This window comes from Nuphar pumila, chromosome 8, assembly GCF_984573655.1.
Source record: "Nuphar pumila chromosome 8, dmNupPumi1.hap1.1, whole genome shotgun sequence".
Classification (NCBI taxonomy): domain Eukaryota; kingdom Viridiplantae; phylum Streptophyta; class Magnoliopsida; order Nymphaeales; family Nymphaeaceae; genus Nuphar; species Nuphar pumila.
In genome coordinates this window covers 76,177,402-76,187,304 of record NC_143256.1, presented here as the reverse complement: position 1 = coordinate 76,187,304, position 9,903 = coordinate 76,177,402, and the positions used below count along the sequence as shown (strand labels likewise).

The window sequence follows — 9,903 nt, the reverse complement described above, 5'->3', positions numbered from 1 at the left end:
CTTGTTTACATCCTGACTATGGCCATTGATGTAAATCATCAACTTAGGATTAATTACCTCTTACGAAATGGTGCACGTGTCATTCGTGTTTCACCATTGTGATATTTTTGGAATGAGAGAGAGAGAAATGATATGAGAAACAAGCAATCTTCAAGACATATGCATGTTCATACATTCTAACCTAAAGCAGAAAATGTAAATTCTCATTTAAGACCTATCTTATTGCAATGTATAAAATTCGAATTTACAACTCCAAGTAATGATGTTTTCCACATATTCCCTGCAAAACACTTGATTAGTATAAAAAATAGAAAGAAATTGCACATATCACATGGAGATCAACAATGAAATGCTCGTATGCCGAGATATATATGATGGAAAGATGGAAAATGATATATATATACATATATCTATATGCATGCATATATATGTATATGGGTATATATACATATATCAATAGCTTATGAAAACATATGGTTATATATATATATATATATATATATATATATATATATATATATATATATATATATATATATGTATATATATATGTATATATATATGTATATATATATATGTATACACATGTGTGTATAGACATATATATGTATATATATCTGTATATATGTACAGAACATCTGAAATCAATGAGAAACTATATATGAAAAAGACATTCAGAATTTTGCCTCGAATGAATGATAAAATGTGCATTTACACAGTTTGTTTACTGTGTGATGGATGGCAGAGTGATTCGGCAAATGTGCAAGAATAACAGATGTGCGAGTATTAGAGAAGAGGCCTAGGCATTGGTGGTGAAATATATGGAGGGAAGATGCAAGGTATGGCATATAATGAAGTTACAAAAGAAAAAGAAGAAGAAGCTAGAGCAACCATAGGGCTGTTGTGTTACTGAAATACTAGAAACCATCTAAAATGATATAGTGAGTTTGACTGGTATATGGTGAATCAGAGATTCTGATTTTGACTAAGGCACCTAGAAAGGTGAACCCAACCATTCTAAAAAAAATAATAGCTGAACATGATATTAAGCAGTACATGAGCACTGGTGACACGGGAGGGGTATCGATGCATTTTGACAGGCTGGAAAGTTCCAGCCACCTAAGCAATCGAATCTCTGATATGAATGAGGGTGTGGTTTGTGTATACAGTAACTATGAAATGTTCTATGTTATCATGGATTGAATCATGATGGGTAAATAGGGTTGTTTGCAGGTGGATGGTGAAGTGTTGGGTTGGCAATAAATGATAACTGTGTAAATGTGGAAATGGAAGATGCAAAGGATCCACATGCCATTGATGAGCTGTGAAAAATACAGAACATATAAACAACATCTAATGAAATAAAGAGAAATATGCTGGATAGAAGAGAAATACCTGAAACTGAAACAAATGCAACATACAACCAGGTTAATTACATCTATCCAGCGAACCCATGGTTAGAGGCCGAATCTCAGAGCCACTCTGATCTGAATTTCAGATCACTAACTGCTGCAAAAGGCTGCTGAGGGGGGGGGGATGTGTAAATGGTGCAGTGAGTTTGCCAAAATTCAGTTAAAAATCATAGTGACTTTCAGCAAAGCAAAGATTTAGAATCATATAGTAATGAAACCCCTACAAAATCAGCATTTGAAAATCAATGGTTAAGAGCAAAGCACAGTGGAATATGGCCCATTACAATTTATATTAAAACAATAGTTCCTTTGGTAACATCCTTCAAACTATCCCATCGATGGTCTGTCTTTAACATAATTGATACTAACAGAGGAAGTCGATCAGTGAGATTAATAACACATAACAGATAATGTTAATAAGGATGTTCCTAATATACAAGAAAACACCATGCCGAGGTAGAACAAGCAAATTACAGGGACCCAAAATAAAGAAAGATGTAGGACAGAGGATGCATTTCAATGAATAATCTGCAGATGAATGGTCTGCAGACGCAAGACTCTCAAATATAAGTCGCCCATTCAGTAAACAAAATACACCATGAGTGCCAATTCTGCATAATTGATCTTCGTGGATTGAACAATTTTAGCAGCTTGGGTTTATACAATTATAGTTATTTACCGGTGACTGACTATATTACACAGGGATATGAACCCGCAGAATGAGAACATGGCAATGTTAAATGAATCGCAGATGCACTTCTAAACATAGATGGAGTAACAAAGTGACGACTGGTGTGACGAATGCACATAGACCGATATCAGATGGTATGCGAGAATGTATTATCACAAGTACTCAAATGTAAATGAATAAAAAAATAGGGAGGGAATCACTAATGAAATTAGCAGGAATTAATAAATACCTTGAATGTGATGAGATTCAATGGATCTTCAGCAATAATAATGCCTCTACCCTTATAGAGACCATGTGACATACAGAAGATGATGATAGAACATTTCATTGCACAACAAATATAACACACTATCGTGGGTAGGTAGGAAACGATGCATGAAATGCTAATTGAATAACTGTTGAAAATTTCAGCTGATAAAATGATACTATTAAGAATGTACTGATAAAGAAATCACTTCATGGCTGTAATTTGCAAAACGTGTTCCAGAGATGTTAATGCAAGAAAATTCAGCAATCTCTCTGGCAAACGCGATATCGCATCATGGGTTGTTCTTTCCGGCTTAGTCCCTACATCCATCATCTGATTCAACCACTTCCATCAACCAACTCTCTACAACGATGTTTCTGCAACTTGACTCAAACATTCCACGTTAGTCCATTTCGTAATCCTTCCCACGCTTCCTTATTGGAAGTATCCAAAACTGAAAATAGATCCGGGTGTGTTGTTGCCATTCACAGATCTATAACAACAACCCACATATTAGAGAAGGCAGTATCATTACTTTGTTGATTGACACGCAAGAAAATCACACAGAAGATCATATTGGCCTCTCCTTCTCTTTACTGTATAACCTGCAAAATTTGAATCAATGATCCCAAGTTCTTCCCTTCTCGGGAGATCTTAGACATAGGATTAGCTAAGCCCAGCTAACATTTACCAATTATGACGCCCAGCAAGTGACTTTAGTGATTCATAACAGAAGATGATCATCCATGAATGAATGACATCTAAATGTTGCTCTCAATACATGTTACAGGAATACCAAACAGTAGTTTGAACACAGCAAATATCTCTTCAGCCTAATAACCAGAGGCAAAGGGGATTATAGCAGCTGAAACCTAACAAGATGAGTAGATACACATTCTAGCAATGAGGCAATGTTTATTATTAACTGTATCAACAAAATAGTAAAATAAAATTATGATAATGTGCTTCAAAACACATAAGGTTAATGAAGATTCTTGTGCACAGAAGACCCGAAATATCTACAATTCAAAACGCTGAAAGCTCAAAATATACAAAGAGCTATAAGAGGATGATGGATCTGAGGGTAAAAAAAAAACGATCGAAAAGCCAAAAAGCGTCGAAGTGGTGAGGTGAAAAGCAGGTCCCCTAAAAGAAGCCTTTCGTGCCTCTTTTAAAGATGGAGAAGAAGGGTCTGGAGGTTTTGAAGTCTGTTAGAGATGAATGGAGGAGGAAGAGGGTGCGCGATGGAGGGAGATCAGGTGACGGGCGAAACAGAGAGAGGGCTTTGGTGAGGGTTTCATGAAGAGGCAGTGAGAGGGCGATTTTTTTTCGCCCTTTTCCTTTCTTACGAAGGGTGATGATGCATGAAATGCACATCATGTAAACAAGTTTTTCATGCGTTTTGTATCAAGTTTAAGGTTTTAAACCCATGTTTAGATGTGTTTTGATAGTAAGGGGCTATGGTTCGAATTTCAGAAAAATCGGAGTTAAAATGAGAGAGTTATGGCTATTTCAGTGTTTGGGCACGGATTTCGAGGTGGATCGGATCCATATCCGACCCAATTAGGTCAATTGGACCTTGGATCAACTCTTAGAAAGCCCAAAACCCAACCCACACACCTATCCATACCCATTTCAAAAAGTTTTTCTAAAAACCCCCCAGAAAGTGGCGCCTAGCAATATTTTATTTTTCAACACTCTTTCTGAAAAATGTCAAAACTATAAATAGTTTTTTTTCAAGAACCCTAGGCGTCTTTGGCTGTGTTTGGACGCCCCCTACAGTGACTCTACAGCAGCAGCTCCTTCCTCTCCATCTTCCCCAAGTGTTGGCCATTGAAGATCGACCTATGCTTGATTTTCAAGCATATTTTCAAGCTTTCTTTGGTTTCTTTTCCTTTCTTTCTTATTCCTTGCTGTCTTTTCACCATTTTTCCGTACTTTTGCAGGTGTAGCAGAGGTGGAGACCATTAACCTTGGGCGGGAGTGCGCAACACACCACCAAGGTGAGCCGGCCCTACCTCCATCCGGCTTTCTACACCCTCCGATCGCGAATCGGCTCACATGCCATCATCGGTGGATCTCCAACGTGTAGCAGCTGCAATAGGTGCCGTTTTTGGTGAAGTACAGCATCCTTGAACTGTAGAAGACGTCTACATCCAGCCACGGTCCGCTCTTCTTCACCCCCCCGGTCGTCGGATCTTCCAAAAGGTAGGTCTTCTTCTTCCTTCTCTTCTAGATAAAACCGATTTGTGTGTGTGGTTTTTGTTTTGTTATTTTCTGTATGTTTCTTGTTTTTCTTTTTATTTCAACCTTAGAATGGCATGCGTGCACAGACCAGCACGTTAGATTAGGTTTTCTTTCATTGGTTGTGTATTCGATTTGTGTTTTTCCATCGTTTTTATCTAAAACGTGCAAATCGGCAAGAGGCTTTTCTAGTCGATTTGGGTTTTTGTTTCCAGCGTGTTATAGGTGTTTTCTTTTTAGAAAATCTCAGACACAAATTTCATTTTGATTCATCTTAGTCGTTAGGTTTGTTTGTGTGTTGTTTTTGCTTGAAAAGAAGAAAAATCGGCTAGACTTTTTCTAGCCGATTCTTGATTTCTACAAAAATATTTTTCTGTTTTGCTATTTTTGTTTTGTCCAGCTTGTGTCTTGTATTGTGTTGCTGAAAATCTCATTCGGAAATTTCATTTTAGATTATTCTAAGTAGTGGGTTGTGCGTGTGTTTCGTTTTGATTTTATTTTTGAAAAAAAAGAAAAAATCGGCTAGGGATATTCTAGCCGATCTTTATATTTTTGTTAAAAGGGGGTTTAGAGTGGTAAGTTGTGTTGCTTGCTGTGTGTTTAGTGTGTTAACAGTAGCATAAATTGGTGTTAGTCGTTCCATTGTTTTAGGATTGATTTACTTAATTGTTTTAATCATTTTTCGTTTTGGTGTTTGAGTGTATTATTGAAAATTATAAAAATCAAGTTTTCTTTAATTTTTTTTTGATTTTAAGTCCAGCATAGTGATGTTATTGTTAGCCTTTGTGTAATTAGGAGTCATTTTTAATATTTTCTAACTTAGTTTTATCAAAATAGTAGTTACTTGGTTTTATTGCTTTTCGTTAGTTTATAATTTTATATTTTTTTTTTTATTTTTTTTTATTTTCGTGTAGTTCTTCTTCTTCCCCGAGGTGGGCGGCAGCCATTAGAGCTCTCCTTGAGCTCTTGGTCGATTTTTAGAAAGTCTTAATGGTCATTAGTTGAGTTAGGAAGGTGTCTAGGTTCAATGTATTAGGGTTTATTGTTTTAGCCGTTTTTAGGGTTGTATTTAGGTAAGTTTTGGAATTAGGTTAGCATTAACTCCTAGGAAATCGATTTTTCATTTATGTTCTTTTGTTCCCTAGGTATAATTAAGTCTATTAGTTTAGAAAGTAGCATCCATTGAAGTTGGCGATTTTTGAGAAGGGAGGTAATTAAAGTAATTGAAAATTGGAAAGCTTTTGGAAAAAGGATATTCTTCAAAAATCGTGTGAGGCATTTAAGGAAGATTTGAATTTTGAATGTGCATTAATGAAGGAGTTACTCCTTAACTTTGGAAAGTGTTTTGCAATTAAACCAAAATTCCAATCTAGGTTACACGATTTCCATAGAGCATTAAAAGCATTTTAATTCCATCTTGAAAAGCAAAAATCGTGGATTTCTAGATTGGTCTTTTCAGATTTCCAAAAAGGTATTAAAGGCAATTAAGGAGTGTAACTCCCTCTTTAAATGGGGCGATTTTTGAGAATCCAAAGCATTTCAAAGTTTGAATATTGGTAATTATTACATTCCTTTTTCCAACCTCCTCCATTAAAATCGTGAACTTTGGATTAATTGTAGCTTAATTAGGAGGTTACTACTTTAGTCTAGACCTAACCTAGTCAAACCGAGCCTAGGTCGAGTCAACCCCTAGTCTACACCCCCTTTGAGTCTAGTCAAAACCTAGCCTAGCCCAAGTCAAAGCCTAAACCGCATTTAGGTCGAGTCTAAGATCAAAGCCCAACCTTAGTCAAGCTTAGTGGAGTCAACCCTAACCTAAGTTAGGTCAGCCTAGTCTACCTACCCTATCTAAGTCAAACCTAGTTGATTCAACTTAGTTCAAGCCTACCTAAACCGAGTTCATCCTAGTCTTGCTAGACCTAAATCCAAAACCCAACCTTGGTTAAACCTAGTCAAAGACCTAACTCGGGTAAAAACTTAGTCTAAACCTAGTGAGTCAACCGAGCTTACCTTAGCCCATTCGAGCCTAGTCAAACCCTAAGCTGGGTCCAACTTAGTTGAGCCTAAGTCAACTCGAGCCTAGTTGACTAAGTCAAAGTCAAAACAAAACCTAGACCTAGCCCTAGTCCGAGTCGAGTCAAACCTAACTCGAGCCTATCCAAGTTCAACCCCCTTAGCTAAACCTAAACCGAGTCCATTGGAGTCAACCGAACCTAGTTGACTAAGGAAACTCAAAACCGAACCCATCTAGACCAAACCAACCTTCGTTGACTAAGTCAACCCTCAACCGAGTCCAACCTAGTCTTAGTAACCTAACCAAGTCAAAACCTAACCCTAGTCGAGTCCTAGTCCAACCCAAGGTCGAGTCAACCTTAGCCAAACCCGAACCTAGCTAAGTTAAGATAGAGCCTAGTTGAGTCAACCATAGTCACATTCCAAAGGCTGCACCCCATGGTTCGTTAGTGGTCTCTTCTCCTTTATATTTCAGTCATCTTGTCTTTAGAATAGTTAGTTTAGTTATTTATGTAATCATTTTAGTTAGATTTTATCATTGGTTGATTGAATGTGTGATTGTTAATGTCTTTTTCTTATTAATAGTTTAGTTAGCATAGTCGTATCTAGTTTATGTGTATTGCATGTCTTATGCATATAGTTACTTTCTTGCATTAGTATTTTAGGGACATTTACATCATTAGCTCATTCAAGGCAAAGTCATGAAATGCATATCATTTGTCATTGAGATCTCATTTAGTTTTATCATAGTCAATATCAGCATATATTATGTCATATAGAAGTATTTAAGTCTGCATTATAGTTAGATTACGTTCATAGTGTTTAAAATAGATTCATATAGTGAATAGTGCATTGAAATAAAAACCAGATTTTTGCCCTATCACACTAGCATTATTTTCTGTGCATAACTCTGTGTTGTCCAAATTTTTTTCGTCTATTCACTTTATTGACGTGTTATTTAACTTCAGACCAAATTTCAGCTCATTCGGAGTTGATTTGGTCTGATTTTTAAGCGTTTTGCGAAAACCGCTTTTTCTGGATTTTAAATTACAGGACTGGCGATATCCTGATTTTTCTCAGATTTGAAACGCTTATATCTGGAGTTCCAGATACTGTTTTTCAATTCTGTAAAAACTGTCGTTTTGTTCAATCTGTCAGTTGCAGAACAGAACAAATTTCGGAAAAATCGGACCTCGTTTGCCCTGTCAAACAGTGGTTTTCCGATAACCTGTCAGAATGCTATTTTACACTAGTTAGGGGCAGTTTCGTAATTTTCTTAATTTCGGCCTTTTAGATTTGTTTTTAGTAGTTTCTGCATTTTAGGAGTTGCATCATCATCATACAGTATTAGTAGAGTTAAATTGGTTAATTTTAGCATTAATTTAGTATTTTAGTTAATTTTTACTTGATAAATAGTATTTGCTTTACAATTTTCGTAAAATTAGAACTAGTCTTAGTCATTGTTTTCGTTATTAGAATAGAAAACTAACTTTGTATTTTTCTGCATTTTTAGGTTGAAAAACATATTTAGTGTCCAGGGATATTGTCCAAGTGAGAAGATTCTTTAAGTGGCGAAAAGACGGAAATACCCTTGGTGTGGAGCAGAAGACTGATTGCGTGTTTACTTTTCTTTTAGTGTTTAATTGCAGTTGTACTAACCTTGTAATTGGAGGTTGACATTTGGCATTAATAAATTGAATTTTATAGAAATATTGTGTTTAATTCATGTTCCCTGAGGATCGACCCGTACTTACCACTTTGTGGAAAGTCGGTTTTTATATTTTTGGTTGACGATTTTCCAAAGTTTTATTGAAAATAAGTGTTTTAAAAAAGAGCATTCCAAAATATCAACCAAATTTTGGCGCCGTTGCCGGGGAACGGCGAATTAATTACTTTATTTCTTAGAGTTTAATTTATTATTATTTTGTTTTAGTTAGTTAATTAGTTGTTTTCTTTTTAGTTAGTAGGATTAGTAAGTGAATATAGGATTAACATAGTTAGTAAATATAGGATTCACATATTGTTCTTTTTAGGATTCACTTAATTATCATTCTGCAAGGAGAGATTAGACAGGTGGGTTTTAGAAAAACATAGTTTGTGATTTCCTGTATTTATTTGTTTTAGCATTTTAGAATAGTTTACTTTGTTATTTAATTATTTAGTATAGAATTCTGACATAGCTATATAGCATATTTGTTTGTTTTTAGTTACTGTTATTTGCTTATTTACATTTTAGTATCTGTGCTAGTTTAATTTTTTAGTTAGGTCGTTTGCTTACATCTGGTCTTAGTACCAGTGTATGCAGGGTCGACGAGGTCTAGGAACCCCATTACACCCATTTGTTGACAACCCAGAGAGAATTTTACATTCTCATCGAAGTTCGGCAACAATGGCTGACATGGATCCTCCACCTCCACCCCCAGTTCTTTCACGCCCTCTGCGGGAATACTTCATTCCCACAGACTATGTTCAGGCATCCTGCATTCGGAGACCCGATGTAGGAGCGCCACATTATGAGATTAAGGCCAGCATTATTCAAATGCTTCCATCCTTTTATGGCCTTAGTCATGAGGATCCCTACCGACACTTAGATGAATTCCTCGAAATCTGTTCTACTGTTAAGATACAGAATTTCGATGATGATGCGTTGAGGTTGACTCTATTCCCTTTTTCATTGAAGGACAAAGCCAAGTATTGGCTAAAGTCCTTAGATTCTGTAGAAATAGAGTCCTGGGATCAGTTGCAACAGGAGTTTCTTCGGAAATACTTTCCCATTGGTCGCACGAACCAATATCGTAGAGCCATCACTAGCTTTTCAGAGCTAGATGGTGAGCGCTTTCATGAGACCTGGGAGAGAATGAAGGATCTCCTCAGGAAATGCCCCCATCATCAGGTGCCGAAATGGCAACTGGTGCAGAGTTTCTATGATGGATTGTCTGACAAGAATCGTCAGATGATCGACTCTTCATGCGGTGGGACATTCATGCTGAAGAGCGAGGACGAAGCATGGAGGCTATTTGATACATTGGCTGAGAATTCACTCCACCATGCTTCGAGCTCTCATTCTGATAGAGCCACACCCAGCATTCAGAAGAAAGCTGGCGTTCTTGAGATTGGTCCATCTACTGCACTACAGTGTAAAGTAGACATGATTGCTCAGAAGCTGGACCAGCTTCTCTCAGGACCATCCACTACACAGCAGGTGTGTACTCTTTGTGCCAGTCCGGCACACGAGATCACTGAGTGCCCTTCAGCAGCTCAGTACCCTGAATTTGTTCAAGAACAAGTTCAGGCAA

At 36.8% G+C, this 9,903-nt stretch overlaps 1 non-coding gene across 1 annotated transcript; it reads right to left on the bottom strand.

The window, feature by feature from the left end:
* Positions 1 to 9,399: 9,399 nt before the first annotated feature.
* LOC149829985 (small nucleolar RNA R71) lies at positions 9,400 to 9,502 on the bottom strand. Its single transcript, XR_016433975.1, has one exon. It is a non-coding gene; the product is annotated as a small nucleolar RNA R71 (small nucleolar RNA).
* Positions 9,503 to 9,903: the final 401 nt, after the last annotated feature.